Source organism: Emys orbicularis, chromosome 25 (assembly GCF_028017835.1).
Source record: "Emys orbicularis isolate rEmyOrb1 chromosome 25, rEmyOrb1.hap1, whole genome shotgun sequence".
Classification (NCBI taxonomy): Eukaryota; Metazoa; Chordata; order Testudines; family Emydidae; genus Emys; species Emys orbicularis.
The window spans coordinates 17,451,920-17,468,974 of NC_088707.1; the positions used below are offsets into that span (position 1 = coordinate 17,451,920).

The 17,055-nt window shown below is 51.0% G+C and overlaps 1 non-coding gene across 1 annotated transcript; it reads right to left on the reverse strand.

Annotated features, from left to right (window-relative positions):
• Positions 1-3,739: 3,739 nt before the first annotated feature.
• On the reverse strand, positions 3,740-3,813 carry TRNAT-AGU (transfer RNA threonine (anticodon AGU)). Its single transcript has one exon. It is a non-coding gene; the product is annotated as a tRNA-Thr (tRNA).
• Between the last annotated feature and the right edge of the window lie 13,242 nt (positions 3,814-17,055).

A 17,055-nucleotide genomic window follows, 5' to 3' on the forward strand; every position in this document is an offset into this window, starting at 1 on the left:
TGTTTAAAATTAAATATACACAAGTTAAGAGGGAAGGTACTGTGCATCTGGGGTCAGACTTGATTTATGAGGGATTACAGGTATCGGTTGCAAGGGTGAAGAAATACATACATATCACATAACCAGCATAGACCCAGATGGGGGTACAACAGTTTTTAAAGTGTCAGTGGATAAGTGGACTCGGGTATACCAAGTCAGTATCAGTATAGCAAATGAGTACGTAGCTGGGGTGCACCCCTTGACTCATCAGGAAACGAAGTAAGCTATTTCCTTGCTCAGCAGTCTCAAACACTCAATGGGGTATTGATGGTATCCTGTGATGTGCTCCAGCTAAATGTCCATACTACACTTGATCTTAGCTCAGAAACAGCAGAAAGGCAATGCTGACACCCTCAGACTCTGCGCAGCCCCTCTACCCCCACCGCTTTCAACCTCGCCATCACGAGCTCCCAGACACGCACCAAACACCATTCACGTGACTTTGAGAACTAGGTAACTCTAAGTGAGGATCACTTCCCCGAAATGACTCCAATGGAGGAATTCAAAGCAAGAACCGTTAACACACAATTCTGTTCAAAAGACAGAGAAGTCTTTCAGCCTCCTTCCTCTCGCTGGTTTCCCTGTACACTCCTAATTTGCATATACCCACCCACTGACCTGTGACTAACAATCTCTCCCTATATCAGAGGGGTGGCCGTGTTACACTGGATCTGTAAAAAGCAACAGAGAGTCCTGTTGCACCTTTAAGACTAACAGATGTATTGGAGTATAAGCTTTCGTGGGTGAATACCCACTTTGTCAGACGCATGAGGGTCCAGGATTCAAGTCCCTGGTCCGGTAAAGACAGCCTTTCACTCTCTGGTATCCCCAAGAACTTTAGAAGCCACCCCTCCATGATGTTACTTTTTTTCTTTTCAGGGCTTGGCCTTTCCTTGGAAGGGCAATTTATTTCCTGGCTATGCTGGCCGCTCTTCCCGCATCCCCCATTGGCCTGGAGCAGTGAACCACAGCGAGTGGGAGCTGTGATCGGATGAACCTGCAGATGTGGCAGGTAAACAAACCAGTCCGGCCCACCAGGGGCTTTCCCTGAACAAACAGTGGTCTGACTTTGAAAAGCACTGGACAGACGATCTTGGCCTGAGGACGCAACAGGAGGCTGGGAGGGGTAGCAGACCGACTGATGCATTGTCACCAATCCAATGCAGTGCGAGGTCGGACAGTCACAGACTGCTTATGCAGCATGCGGGAGGTCTGTGAATGTGCACGCCGGGAACAGTGAAAAGGTCACTTGTTGGCTCTGGATCAATCCAAGGCCTTTGATTGTGTCAATGTGAACTATCTGTGGCGAGTGCTCAAACAGTCCAGAGTTCGGGGGCACTTTATCGGATGGCTGCCGGTGCTGTACAAACAGGCCTGAGACTGCCCGCTGGTGAACGGCTGGCTAAGGAACAAAGTCCCCGTGCACTCGGGCGTACGACAGGGCTGTCCCTTGAGCCCCTCCTGTACGTGCACTCTTTGGACCCTTTTCTGGGAGCACGCCACAGAAGCAGAGCAGTGCAGGGCATGGTTTGCCCTGACCAGAGTCTGGAAGGACTGAGCAGGGGACCTGTCGCATTGAAGGCGGTTGCCTATACAGATGACATGACCATGATAGTGAGCTCCCTGGGAGACTGCCGCACTTTGGTGATACTTTTGGAGGGGTACTCGGCTGCAGCCGGAGCCATGGTGAACCTAACAGAAGAGCAGGGCCCTGTGGGTGGGATCGGACCCTGGTGGGGTTTTTCCCTTACCCATCAGGGATTTGCAATTTGTAAGCAGCCAGACAGGAGCACCCCCGGGGTGGTGAACATCTTGGAGGCACTGTTTGGGGTCAGGGACGAGGTGGGGAATGGGAACTGGGAGAGGCAGCTGCCGGCCTGTGAGGAACGGCTCGGCCGGTGGAGTAACAGGACCTTTTCATTAGTCCAGAAGGTTGTCATACTCAAGAAGACCTATCTTTCAGCTGCAGGAAATTTCTTCAGCCATGTATTTCCCCCAGCTCCACGAGTGCTGCAGAAATTGAACACGATGGCCTTCCGCTTCTTGTGGGGCAATAGGACATCCCTAGTCAGGAGAAGTGTGGCTTTTCTGCCGGTGACAGAGGGGGGGGGGGGGTTAGGCATGGTGGGCTTTGAAGCCTTTTACGGCTCCAATTTCTTGTTTTTCAATTTTCAGTGGGTGGCTGAGCTGGAGGGCAGGCCAGGCCAGAGGGGAATGGTGGGGCAACAAGAGAGAATTCAACCGACTCTTCAGATCTGGCCATATTTGATTTGAGCCCATTGGATGCAGCACCAGGTTTGGGGTGGCCAATGGTGGCAGAAGGGGGAGATTAGAAGGCCCCCCCTCTCTCTAGTGTTCATCCACTCCCACCATATGTCCTACGGGCTTTTCAGTGGGTGGTCAGGTGGAAGGTGCTCACAGGATGGTTTAAGCCGCAGCAGTGGCCTCCCTCATAGCAGCAGCGGCCACAGCACTGAGGCCCCCCTTTGGCTCGGTCTGCTTGGAGGTCATTGTGCCACAGGGTGATGCAGGCCAATTTTAGGGAGGTTCCACTGAAGGTGAGCAACTGTCCCCAGAACTTACTGACGGGAGCCTTAAAGTATCTGCAAATGGCCCAGGTGCCTTTTAAGTACCGAGACGTGCGGTGACGCATCGTTCATGGGAAACTGTCCATCTATGCAAATATGCATGGCCGGCGTGTGCAGAGCAAAGTTTGCCCACAGGCACTTTGTCAGGCTCTGGCACCGCTTGAGACTATGAGCCACCTTCTGGTGGCTTGTTTTGTTACACGGCCGGTGTGGGGACTTCTGGCTACACGATGGCGGCTGCCAGACTTGGTTGGACAGGATTATTCTCAGCTCACCTTAGGCTTGTTCCTGGAAGAATGAGGGCAACCACCGGGCCCCAGCAGAACCAGCTGCAGCTGCAGCAAGGGCACCCTCAGCAGGGGCCACCGTATAGCGGGTGGGTGTCACGGGACACACTGCACCTGATCAATGCCAGAGCATTGTATCACCTTCGGCAGAGCCGCTGTCAGGAGCATCTTCAGCGACGAAGGCAGCTCCCCCAGCAGTGGCTAACCGGGTTTCTGTTGCTGTTAAACGGCTGCCGCAGTGGGAAAAAAGTGAGTCACTAGCAGAGTGGAGGCGGGCGTGGGCTGGGCTCTGGCACCAGGACGGGCCTTGATTCCCTCCTGCTGCACTTTGTTTCTAGGCAGGAAGGGGTTTTCCAGCAGCACCTGGGAATTGTTGAGTTTCGTGTTCAGGCTCTGTATCAGTTCCTCCAGTTTCTGGAAAGCACACAGGGCCCTTAGTGGGTACTCAGTACACAGGATTGACCCATAACCGTGCATTACTAGCGATTGCATTGTTCCTTTGTTTGTATTTCCAATGGCATTTCTGTCGGTGATTGCACTGTGCTTTGTATAACAGGGTTTTCTACTGGATCCGATATTTTAATTAACAAAAAAGAAAAAAGACACAGGCTCTCATGTCACAGCAATTACTGCCGAGGCAACCCCTTTGCTAACGCAATCGCCTTTTCATCAACTGCACGCTGGTGAGTTGATTCTTTCCAACGCTCCTCTGCAAAGAAGCCTTTTCCATAACAAGCAATTACTTGGCTTGCTGACACAGGTCTCTTCCGTTTCCTAGCAAGACATTGCAAACTCTGAGCAGGGGAGACAAAAAAGCACGGAGTAAGGCACCACTGGGAGTTGAACCCAGAATCTCCTGTTTACTAGAGAGGTGCTTTAGCCAGCTAAGCCATGGTGCCATCTTTAGGAATGTAACACAACTGCTCCACTTGATGCTCCATGACAACACATCCAAATTCCAAATCATTTCCTGCCAGACCTGCCGATGTCGAGCTGCCTGGCTCTCTGCACACAGAAAGCCACAGCTGAGGGTTTCTACGGCACTCTTTTCATGCTAGCAGCCGTGATAGTATAGGGGTTAGTTCACTGCATTGTGGTCGCAGCAACCTCGGCTCGACTCTGGGTGACAGTCACCTTTTCATCAGCTCCAGACTTGTCATTTGTCGCATTTCAAGACTTAGCTACCAGGAAGGCTCTCTCTGTCTTGAACAAGCATTTACAGGATTGCCCAGAAAGGTCTTTTCTGTTTAGAAGAAAGAGATACTAAAAAGGGAGCCTGACAGATAAAGTCGGCTCATCAAGGAAGAACTGGCAGGCCAAGCCGGGAGCTCCTGGTTCCTAGAAAGGCTCTTCAGCCAGCTCTTCTTAAAGGTCACTCTCTAGAGACCTTGCAAGAACCACTGCTAATGCTCACTGAGAAAGAGAAGCCAAACCAGAGTTCTCCACTGCCTGCAGACATGGAGCTATTAGGAGCTCTGGGCACAGAGAGGACCCTGCTAGTGGAAAAAGGCTTTGGCAGAGTGTGACACTCTGGACCTCAAAGTAGCACCCTGGACCCCGATGTTCACAGCTGTGCTATGATTATGATATGCTTTGTACAAAACATGCCTTGTTAGGTGTCATTTAAAAAGTCTCGGTCCATTGAACATCACTCTCCTGTTGGATTGTATGTGCTATTGTTGTATGCGAGGTTACAAAGTGTGGAAGCAGGGAAAGAAAGAGAGGGTTGAAGTGCAGCCATTTAAGTGTCAGAGACAGAGCAACTGTTGAGCTAAGGCCTAAACTAATATTGCGAGACCTGTAGAAGCAGGGTTCACGTCAGAAGCGAGTGGAAAACAGCACAATAGTCAGTGTGACCCAGCCTTGAGATAACGATGTTTGAGAGGAGAAAGTGAGAAAATACTGGACTAGATAGCAAATAGCCTAAATAAAATGCAGATGTTTTTAATTAATGCACATCACAAAGAGGTATAAATGCTTGTGTGATTTTGCTTGTACATTGGAGAAACTGAGGCAGAGATGCTCTCTGCCATCTGTATTCTTCCCTTGCAATTGTTTGAATAAAGCTGTCTCTGATTTTGTTGCTTCCAACCTGAGAGTGGAGTTCGTTTCTTCCACAAAAGTATTGCTATCTGTGCATTCCTGAACTATGGGGCGAGTGGGAAAGGCCCACAGCTAGCTTTTCAGTATCAACAAAGGAGCAGCCGACATCAGGACCAACGAGACATGTTGGTGGCCCATCAAGAAGTATCCACTCTCCCAGAGACTTCTCAGCAAGGGCACGGTACACAATGGGGGCTACCTACCCCCCACGTCCCAGCAAGGGTCTTTCTAGTCCCACTTTAGTGTTAACCCAATTTGTAATCAGTCGTTGGTCCAGATTCGCTCCCTGAGTGGCACCAGCACATGCCTGGGCCCCCACTAGTGTTAAATCTGCCTTAGAATCATAGAATCATAGAATATCAGGGTTGGAAGGGACCTCAGGAGGTCATCTAGTCCAACCCCCTGCTCAAAGCAGGACCAATTCCCAACTAAATCATCCCAGCCAGGGCTTTGTCAAGCCGGGCCTTAAAAACCTCCAAGGAAGGAGACTCCACCACCTCCCTAGGTAACGCATTCCAGTGCTTCACCACCCTCCTAGTGAAATAGTGTTTCCTAATATCCAACCTAGACCTCCCCCACTGCAACTTGAGACCATTGCTCCTTGTTCTGTCATCTGCCACCATTGAGAACAGCCGAGTTCCATCCTCTTTGGAACCCCCCTTCAGGTAGTTGAAGGCTGCTATCAAATCCCCCCTCATTCTTCTCTTCTGCAGACTAAACAATCCCAGTTCCCTCAGCCTCTCCTCATAAGTCATGCGCTCCAGACCCCTAATCATTTTTGTTGCCCTCCGCTGGACTCTTTCCAATTTTTCCATATCCTTCTTGTAGTGTGGGGCCCAAAACTGGACACAGTACTCCAGATGAGGCCTCACCAATGTCGAATAAAGGGGAACGATCACGTCCCTCAATCTGCTGGCAATGCCCCTACTTATACAGCCCAAAATGCCGTTAGCCTTCTTGGCAACAAGAGCACACTGTTGACTCATATCCAGCTTCTCGTCCACTGTGACCCCTAGGTCCTTTTCTGCAGAACTGCTACCTAGCCATTCGGACCCTAGTCTGTAGCTGTGCATGGGATTCTTCCGTCCTAGGTGCAGGACTCTGCACTTGTCCTTGTTGAACCTCATCAGGTTTCTTTTGGCCCAATCCTCTAATTTGTCTAGGTCCCTCTGTATCCGATCCCTACCCTCTAGTGTATCTACCACGCCTCCTAGTTTAGTGTCATCGGCAAACTTGCTGAGAGTGCAGTCCACACCATCCTCCAGATCATTAATAAAGATATTAAACAAAACCGGCCCCAGGACCGACCCTTGGGGCACTCCGCTTGAAACTGGCTGCCAACTAGACATGGAGCCATTGATCACTACCCGTTGAGCCCGACGATCTAGCCAGCTTTCTATCCACCTTACAGTCCATTCATCCAGCCCATACTTCTTTAACTTGGCAGCAAGAATACTGTGGGAGACTGTATCAAAAGCTTTGCTAAAGTAAAGGAATAACACATCCACTGCTTTCCCCTCATCCACAGAGCCAGTTATCTCATCATAGAAGGCAATCAGGTTAGTCAGGCACGACTTCCCCTTGGTGAATCCATGCTGACTGTTCCTGATCACTTTCCTCTCCTCTAAGTGTTTCATAATTGATTCCTTGAGGACCTGCTCCATGATTTTTCCAGGTTCTGAGGTGAGGCTGACTGGCCTGTAGTTCCCCGGATCCTCCTTCTTCCCTTTTTTAAAGATGGGCACTACATTAGCCTTTTTCCAGTCATCCGGGACCTCCCCCGATTGCCATGAGTTTTCAAAAATAATGGCTAATGGCTCTGCAATCTCATCCGCCAACTCCTTTAGCACCCTCGGATGCAGCGCATCCGGCCCCATGGACTTGTGCACGTCCAGTTTTTCTAAATAGTCCCGAACCACTTCTTTCTCCACAGAGGGCTGGTCACCTTCTCCCCATATTGTGCTGCCCAGTGCAGCAGTCTGGGAGCTGACCTTGTTTGTGAAGACAGAGGCAAAAAAATCATTGAGTACATTAGCTTTTTCCACATCCTCAGTCACTAGGTTGCCTCCCTCATTCAGTAAGGGGCCCACATCTTGTTACTCTTAACATCTCTTGCTAGCTGCAACTCCAAGTGTGATTTGGCCTTCCTGATTTCACTCCTGCATGCCTGAGCAATATTTTTATACTCCTCCCTGGTCATTTGTCCAATCTTCCACTTCTTGTAAGCTTCTTTTTTGCGTTTAAGATCAGCAAGGATTTCACTGTTTAGCCAAGCTGGTCGTCTGCCATATTTACTATTCTTTCTACACATCGGGATGGTTTGTTCCTGCAACCGCAATAAGGATTCTTTAAAATACAGCCAGCTCTCCTGGACCCCTTTGCCCTTCATGTTATTCTCCCAGGGGATCCTGCCCATCTGTTCCCTGAGGGAGTCAAAGTCTGCTTTTCTGACTCATATCCAGGTTATGAGTCTTGACTTGAGCTGGGACCCAGCTTGGCAAAGAGCCTGCAGCCCGCTCTGTGCTGTAGGAGTGAGAGCAGCCTGGAGAAGGGGCAGGGCAGCCTTGAGGAAATGAAATCAATGTGCCCGTGAGGCCCTGATACAGAACCTCTGCCATGCAGCTTGTGCTGTTCGGGCTTCTCTAGTCTCCAGCGAGGATTCAGAGCTTCTCTGCTCCAGGGGAAACCCTGGGGGAGGGAGGCAGAGCTCCTCATGGGCACAGGGCATGGCACACGTCACCCACCACATGCGCACACCTGACTTTGGGGAGAATCAGCTCTGGGATATTTGGGTCAAACCTGTCTCACCTCATCCCTGCAAAACTTCTCCTGGCTTCAGTGAGTGAATGGGGGAGTGAGGAGCTAGAATGGGGGAGTGAGGAGCTAGTGCGCAAACAGCAGCAGCGTGGCCATGGGGCTCGGCCGGTGGCTGAGACTAGTCACCTGAGCATGAACCCAGCCGACCCCATGAGATGGACCCAGGTCACCAGCCCAACCCACCACGCGGCTGCTGCCACTGCCCTGTTAGTGCGTGAGCTCCAACAGACCATGCTGGGGAGCAGTCCCCAGCTGGAGGGGAGACGCACCTGAGCGCATGGCAGAGCCCAGCTCCCTGGCTGACCTGCGCTGCTGGGGACAGGAACCGTTGCACACACACACACCCCACAGCTCCTTGGTAAGTCACTGGTTTCTCTTCCCCAGACAGGGAGGACGAACCCATCTGACCAGGCTGGGTGGATCCGGGGCTAAGGGTGCTGGTGACAGGTGGGCATTGGCTCTGGGGTGGGACTGTCACTTCCCCCCCGCCCATCCAACAGGATCACAGCAAACAAAACCAGCTCTGCCTGCAGGGGAAGCGTTCAGTCCAGGGCCTGGTGCATTCTGGGAGCAGGGATGGAAAAGAGAAAGGGCAGATACAGGGCAGCTCTGAAAACTGCGCACAACTGCCTTTCCTGACCCGCAGCCCCTGTTATCCCAGCCCTGGGCTCCACAGTTACTGCTCTGCCGGTGCCCCTCGCTCCTGACCCGCAGCCCTTGCTATCCCAGCCCTGAACTCTCCTGTCACAGCTCTGCCGGTGCCCCTCACTCCTGACCCACAGCCCCTGCTATCCCAGCCCTGGGCTCCACAGTTACCACTCTGCCGGTGCCCCTCGCTCCTGACCCGCAGCCCTTGCTATCCCAGCCCTGAACTCTCCAGTCACAGCTCTGCTGGTGCCCCTCACTCCTGACCCGCAGCCCCTGCTATCCCAGCCCTGAACTCTCCAGTCACAGCTCTGCCGGTGCCCCTCACTCCCAACCCACAGCCCCTGCTGTCCCAGTCCCGAGCTCCCCAGTCACCGCTCTGCTGGTGCCCCGCACTCCCGACCCGCAGCCCCTGCTGTCCCAGCCCTGGGCTCTTCAGTCACCACTTTGCTGGTGCTCCTCACCCCTGAACTGCAGCCCCTGCTGTCCCAGCCCTGGGCTCCCCAATTATTTCTCTGCCAGTGCCCCTCAACCCGAGCCACTGCCCCTGCTATTCCAATCCTGCCCCTGAGCTCTTCTAGTGCCCCTTAATCTTGAGACAGAGCCCCCTGCTATCCCAGTGCTGGGCTGTCCAGTCACGGCTGTGCCAGTGCCCCTCACTTGCTACCCACAGCCAATGTTATCCCAGCCCTGGGCTCCCCCCACAGCTCTGCAGTGCCCCTTGTGACGTTGCACTCCATATGTTTTATGGAAATATGCTTATAAGTGTGAATATGATGTAACTGGAATATGCTTTATGCAAAAGGTCTCTTGTAAGGTCTCATTACAAGGCTTATAATCTTCTGAGTGTGTTCAAGCAATTTGTATGAATGTATCATTCTTGTATCTGAAGCTAGAAATATGAAGTAAAGTGCTGAAGTCCTATTATAATTCTGCAAAGTGTGGGCCATTAATGATGGTTTGGAAGCTTGATGGCTCCCATTGACTAGGACAATTGGTTGTAAATGCTCCGTTTACTTGCAAACCTCTCTGGGTGTGTGTGGGCCAGTCTTGGAAGAATGGAGATTAGGGGTCTCACAGGACATGTGACCATGTCACAGGATACTGGAATCCATCTTAAACCTGGTGCTTTTCCATACAGAAGGAGGGGTGGGGAGCTAGAGAGAGACAAAGGATTCCCGCCTTGGGCCAAAGCTATAAAAGTGGGTGGAGCAGAACAAAGAGCGGGGCCAGTCATGAGAAAGCTCCTGCTTACCACCTAGATGCCTGCTGGAACTAACAAGGACTGTACCAGGGGAAAGGATTGGGCCCAGACTAGGAAGGAGTCTAGACTGTGAAAGATGCTTATTGGAACATCTCTGAGGGTGAGATTTACCTGTAATCAGTTTCTTAATGTATTAGGCTTAGACTTGTGTGTTTCGTTTTATTTTGCTTGGTAACTTACTTTGTTCTGTCTGTTATTACTTGAAACCACTTAAATCCTATTTTTTATACTTAATAAAATCACTTTTGTTTATTAACAAACCCAGAGTAAGTGATTAATACCTGGGGGAGCAAACAGCTGTGCATATCTCTCTATCAGTGTTATAGAGGGCAGACAATTCATGAGTTTAACCTGTATAAGGTTTATACAAACTACAGACATAAAATCCTACTACTACAAAAGGGGCTGTGAGTGTGATTGAGGGGCACCAGTAGAGATGGGGGGACAGAGCTGGTATAGCAGAGGCTGCGGGTCAGGAGTGAGGGGCACTGGCAAAGCGGTGACTGGGCAACTCAGGGTTCAGATAACAGGGGCTGTGGTTTGGATGTGAGGGGCACTGGCAGAGCAGTGACTGGAAGCTCAGGGCTGGGACAGCAGGGGCTGCAGGTGGGAGTTCTCAAACAGAGACAGACCTGGTACCGAGCAGACTAGAGCTTGCGCCCGCTCTCAGCTGTTAGTGCAACTGAGCTAGCTGGGCTTCCTGAGAGCAACTACCCCTTCCACCACAAGAACCAGCAGGCAGGGGAAAAAGAGGCAAAAAAAGTCCCAGGAACCCCTCCTCTTTTTCTTCACAGCCACTGCCTATCAGCAGGATTCCTCCTTCTCCTCCTGTAAGGATAAGGCCTTTGTCTGCAGCCAGATTAAAGGAGCAGACAAGCAGCAAGTCACATCCTCACATTCCATCTACATTACATTAAAACAATGTAATATCAGGCTGTTAAGAAGGAGACCTCATCCTTATGGTCCCCACTATTACCAGATAAAGAAACAGATCTTAAGATGGTTAAAGGAAACTTAGTTTGGTAGCATCCTGTCTGTCAAGAAATCATTTATCAATAGTTATGGTTGTGAAATCCTCATGTTTTTCATTATGGTCCCCACTTCCCTATTGTTTATCTGAATGGTCTCTGTCTGGTTCTCTAATTGTTTCTGTCTGCTGTTTAATTAATTTTGCTAGGTGTAAGTTAATTAGGGTAGTGGGATATAATTGTTTAGAGAATTATTTTACAATATGTTATGTTTGGTTAGTTACATTTCAGTAAAATGATTGGGTAAGGTATAGTTGAGAATATTACTATGTAATATTGGGGTCAAACAGGAAGTGGACAGGGAAATTGGAATCATGTTTGCTAAGGGGAGGGAACCGGAACGGGAACAGGGACACAGGCAAGGCTCTGCAGCATTAGAGCCGGGAAGGGGGATACAGGGTAAATGCTCTGCGGTGTCAGAGCTGGGAAGGGGGACGTGGGGTAAATGCTCTGCAGTGTCAGAGCTGGGAAGGGAACAGACTCTATCCGCATATAGAGATTAGCCTGACTAGTGTGAAGGGCTTCAGAATCTGCTTGCTTGGAAACTATCCCCAGTAAACATCATATTGTCTATGCTTCGGATTTCTGGTCTTTTGCTACTTTCTGTCTGTGTAACAAGAACCAGGGAAGTGTGCGGGGGAAGGGAAAGCCCTCTAACAATGGCTACCTTGCTCCTCTCCTGCCCCAGGCTCAGGGGTCAAAGGATGGGCAGGACTCTAGGCTTTGCTTGAGGGATCCTAGCACAGGGGCTGGTGGGGGAGAAAGGATTGTAGATACTCACCTGCACTCTGGCGAGGAGGTTGTGACGGGTTAGATCACAGAAACCCCCTTGGGAACTGCCAACTGATGTGCCAAGACTACTTCTGCCCCTGCTCTCCCTGCTAGCTTGGGACCCCAGCACCCTGTCTTGCTGAGCCAGACACGCCCATCTGCTCCAACACAGACCCAGAGTCTGAACCACGTCCCCTAACAGCTGTAGGCTTAACTGAAAGCAGCCAACAGAAGTGTTCTTGTCTTTAACACTCAGATGCCCAGCTCCCAATGGGGTCTAAACCCAAATAAATCCATTTTACCCTGTATAAAGCTTATACAGGGTAAACTCATAAATTGTTCACCCTCTATAACACTGATAGAGAGATATGCACAGCTGCTTGCCCCCCTCCCCTCCAGGTACTACTACATACTCTGAGTTAATTAAGAAGTAAAAAGTGATTTTATTAAACACAGAAAGTAGGATTTAAATGATTCCAAGTAGTAACAGACAGAACAAACTGAATTACCAAGCAAAATAAAATAAAACACACAAGTCTATGTCTAATAAAATTGAATACAGAGAAAATCCTCACCAGTTCCAGTAAGCTCTCTTTTACAGACTAGTCTCTTTCTAGTCTGGGTCCAGCAGTCACTCACACCTCTTGCTGTTACTGGCCTTTGTTCCAGTTTCTTTCAGGTATCTTTGGGGGTGGAGAGGCTTTCTCTTTAGCCAGCTGAAGACAAAATGGAGGAGTCTCCCACGGTCTTAAATAGACTCTCTCTTGTGGGTGGAGACCCCCTCCTCTCTCCTATGTAAAGTCCAGCTCCAAGATGGAGTTTTGGAGTCACCTGGGCAAGTCACATGTCCATGCATGACTTCCTTACCAGCCAAGCCACATTCCTGGGAAAGCCAAGTTCATTGTTGGCTTAAGTGTTTCTTGACTGGGCACTTACTGAGAATAGTCTTTTCTCAGGAAGCTGACCAACTGCTTCACTACAGCCTACTTAGAATCAAACAATTATGCAGCCAATATTCATAACTTCAAATCAAAAAATGATCCATGCATACAGATAGGATTAATAGATTCAGTAAATCATAACCTTTACATAGATATGTTACATGGCATATGTAGCATGGAACATATTCCAGTTATGTCATATATATTCATAAGCATATTTCCATAAAGCCTTACAGGGGGCACCGACCGTCACAGTGGTAATAATTGAAGGGGGCATTTTTGACTCCTCCGCTCCTCAGTGTCCCCTGGGCTGGAATTCTACATTCCACAGGGCCAAATAAGTGGATGACACCATTTGGTTAATGAAAACCAGTGCTCCAGGTGAGGCTTGAAGTCACAACATCAGCATATCTCCTCTCAGCACTGCCCTATAAGTACTGTGCACTAACCAACTGCGCCACTGGAGCACCCGCAAACTTTTTTTCTCCCAGGCCCCTAGGTTGATAAAGGCAAGGAGTGACCCCAAAACATTCTCATTGGAGTTGAGAGTGGGTAGCAACAAGTGTTGGTACTTGGTGGGGTGGATTCTTCTTAAGGCTTCCAGACACCATTTCACCCTTTTGTTCTTCTCTGTGTAATAACAGAGCTGATGAAGACTCAATGTAGAGTCTTGCTGCAGACCAACAGATCTGAAATCACTGGTAACCAGCTCTAAGCATTAGTCCTGCTTTGGGACAGTGTCTCTCATGCAAGAAACTGCCCAGTCTGTGCTAGCAGTGAGGCTCCCTCACTAACAGCTGAAATCAGTGAGAGCTGTGTGAAGTGCAGGGACCATGGGGTGCTTGAACAGGGGAGAACAACTCCCCAGGACTTTTAAAAATGGGAGGGCTATGCCTTACCACTTTGTAATGACCATAAGGGCGAGTGAGGGTGGGGAGTGGGTGCAGAGCAGTGAGCGGGAGGCGGGGTCTTGGGGGGAAGAGGCAGCGCAGGAGCGGGGCCTTGGGGAGAAGGGGTGGTGCAGGGGCGTGGCGTCAAGTGGAAGGGATGGGGCAACTGTTCGGGCTCTGGTGGCCACTACTTTTAGGGAACCTGCCCTGCTCCTGGTGGGACCACAAGACATCCCAGAGGAGAGAGGGTGGCCAGCAGAGCGATGACAGGGTGGAACGGCAAGTGGCTGGCAATGTGGCCGGACAGTGGAGGGAGAAAGGTGAGAGGTGAACTCCGCAGCTGGAACTCTGGGTTTTCATTGACCCAGGACAGCAGCTGGGAGTGAGGTGCAGTGAAGGGAGGGGCACATCCAAAGAGCTTTTGGTGTCTGGATTTAAGAGCACGAGGCGAAAGGACACTGCCCAGAGCACTGTGGGTGGGTGTTTTGCTCATAGTGTTGTGTTATGACTCCTGTTTCTGGTGTTATCCCAAGTTAATACAAGGTGATTTTCCTCCTTTTTATTAAAGTTTCTTTTCTACACTCAGTGCTTGTGAGTGGGGAAAGTATCACCTCTTAGCGGTACGCAGTGGCCATGGTTAGTTTCCCCAGATTACTAGGTGGGGGCTTAAGCAGATATTGTGTTGTATTGTTGAAGAGGAGCCCCAAGCACCCAAACAGGGAATTGTAACTTCAACCTTCAGATTGAGAGCCAGAGGTGCTGCCAGCTAAGCCAGCCAAGCCACCAAAAAGTATTAACCCCTTTCACCACAAGAGCAAGCGCTTGGTGCTTCTCTGCTTCTCAGCAGCTGGGAAAAGCCTCTTGGGGGGAAATATCTCCTGCCCCACCACCAAAAGGAGCCCGTTGAGTGGGAACGGTAAGAAGCCCCACCAGGGGGCTGGCCCTGCTTTCCTACCACCTTGTGCTGCTGGCCGCAGAACGAATGCTGGTCTGTGAGTGGCCTTCAGTGGGTGTTCAGCATGCGAGGGAGCAGGCTGGCCAGGTGTCTTTGTGGCTGTCTGCTGGCCACACATAGTCATGGTCCTCCCCTCCTCTTGCCCCACCCTCAGTTGCTCTGTGGCTTTTAAGCCTTCCCTTGGAGCTGTCAGCACCAGCCGCCTCTGCTCTAGGTGCCCAGAGGAGGAAGAGGTGTGCTGGGCTCCAGCCTGGGACTCTTCCTCCCTCCTGCCTGCCCCCTGGCACTCCTTCCTTTAAATGCCATGTGGGCAAGAGGAAGAGCATGGCAGCTGCAGGACCAAACTTCTGGTTATCAGGAAACACAGCCATCAGGAATCTCTAGCCAGACTGTTAAGTTCTAGGGCCCCAACCTGTAGCAGCCAATTCATTGAACCAGGCAGACCAAAGACCTATCTCCAGTGGGCATCAGTCAGCCCAGCAGGAGGGAAGAAACACTCAAGTTGGTGCACTCTGAGACAGGGAAAGTGAACACATTGATCTCCAAGGCAGTGCAGCAAACCAACATATCATCAGGAGGTCCTACTGGGATGTGAACTCAGATTGTAGGATTTAAAGTCCTGAGTGCTGACCATTACACCATGGGACCTGATAGCTTCCCTTTCTCTAGACCCCTGTGACTCTCAGCTGGCTGCCTTGCACTCTGTACTTATTGCTTTCCTCCAGGGGCTTCCTCTCACAGGACTCTCTATCCTCCTCCATCAACTATAGTCCTATTCTACCAGATCCACGGGTCCTGCCCTGAGTCCCCACATCCCCCTGTTTTGTCTCTGTTCCCTGCAGGTCACAAAAATGTCAGGGGAGGCCGCCCCTCCCTTCACTTGGTGGTCCCATTCATATCAGCCAGCTGCAGCCTCATCTCCTGGAACTCAGCCAGCTGTCGCTTGATCTGGACCTACAGTCACACTCTGACTGGCTCTCCTGCCTGGATGGTCTTGTGGAAATCCCACAGGTGATGCTGCAGGACTTTGCACCGTTGGTTTCTTTAATGTTGCGGTGTTTCCCCAGCCTCTGGAAAAAAGCCGCCAACTCCTCCCTCACCAACTCCCATCAACCCCCTGGTTGTCTGCCAACACCGCCAGGCCTCGATGCCCCGCCCCTTTATCTTGCAAGCTCTGGACTTTCAGCTTCCAATATCCTCTGCCATGGGTCAGGGAATTGCCCACATTGAGCACACGGTGAGAGCTGCATGATCCGAACAGTCCATTGGCACCACCATGCACTGGGCTGTCGACATGCTCTCCTTCACGTAAATCCAGTCAATGCGACTCTTGGCCTGTCCCTGCAGAAAGGTGTACCCTATCTGCGGCTGGTGTGAGCTCGGGTCAGAGGAATAGGAGGCTACCACCCGCCCTCCACTGGTTCCACTACAGAGAAGCAAGTCCTCTAAGCCGACCTAACTACAGACCTGCTCCAGGTAGTGCTCATTGTAAAAACGTTTTCTCTGATGGTTGGAAAACGGGACCAGTGGTCCTCAGGCCGGCTGACACAATTAAAATCCTCCCCCCAATACCAAACACCATGCGGTCCAGAGGAAGGGAGCCAGTTCCTAACATAGATATTTCCTTTCACACCTTAACTGGGGACCATACACACTAATATAGCGTTAACCAGTGCCATGGAGCACACAGTCCATGAGCAATGCCCTCCCTGGTTGGAGCTCCACCACCTTCTGTACTTGCACCGTCAATGTGAAGAACAAGACTCCAGCCCCATCATTCTTCCCTGGTCTGGAGGACCAAAAAGACAGGCCCTTCCTCCAATCACCCTCTGCCCATTGAGCTACCCTAAAGTCATTAACGTGATTTCCTGAACACCCACCATGTCCAAGACCAGCTGCTCCAAGTCATTGAACATCAAGCGCCTCCTTCTGGGCCCCCTGTCACGGAGTGTGCAGGGACACAAGGCCCTGCACCCCCAGCTTCCTATGATTCACCATGACTCTCAGCCAGCCAGTAAAGCAGAAGGTTTATTAGATGACAGGAACACGGTCTAAGACAGGTCTTGCAGGTACAGACAACAGGACCCCGTCAGTTAGGTCCATCTTGGGGTCCCAGGGCACCCTATCCCCCTTGGGAGGTCAGAGCCCCGTCTGCCTCCCAGCCATGTCACCAGCCAGCTTCTGAAACTCTCTCTCCACTCTTTGTTCAGTTTCCTGGGCAAAGGTGTCAGCTGGCCTCTAACCCCTTCCTGGGTTCTCATGTTACATGCTCAGGTATTCTCCCTCGGTCAGTCTCCCCTCCCCCAATGCAGACTATCCTAGCCACACTCCCCTGTCAGCATTCAAAGACCACAGTAAGAACAGTCCCAGTTCCTCATACCCCCGAATCCCTGCCCTGCTCCACGTGGACACTTTCACAGATGCCCCTTTCCCGGTACTGCCCTCGCTCAGCTGTGCAGAGGAGCTTTCATCCCCAGTCCCTGCCCCCTCTGGCACCATCTCCGAGGGCCGCCCTGCCTCACTCTCTTCTCACCATATAGGGTTGAGCAATAAGTTACGTGGGAAAGACAGCTCCGGTCCCTCATTGTTAAAGGTCAGGTGGGTCAACTAGTGGCAGAAGCCCACGCTTTGTTGTCCTGCTGGGGAGCTCAAAATCAGGTACTCGCCTCAGGTAAAGGTACTGCTTCACTCCCAGAAAATAATCCACCCCTGCACAGAGAAAGAGCC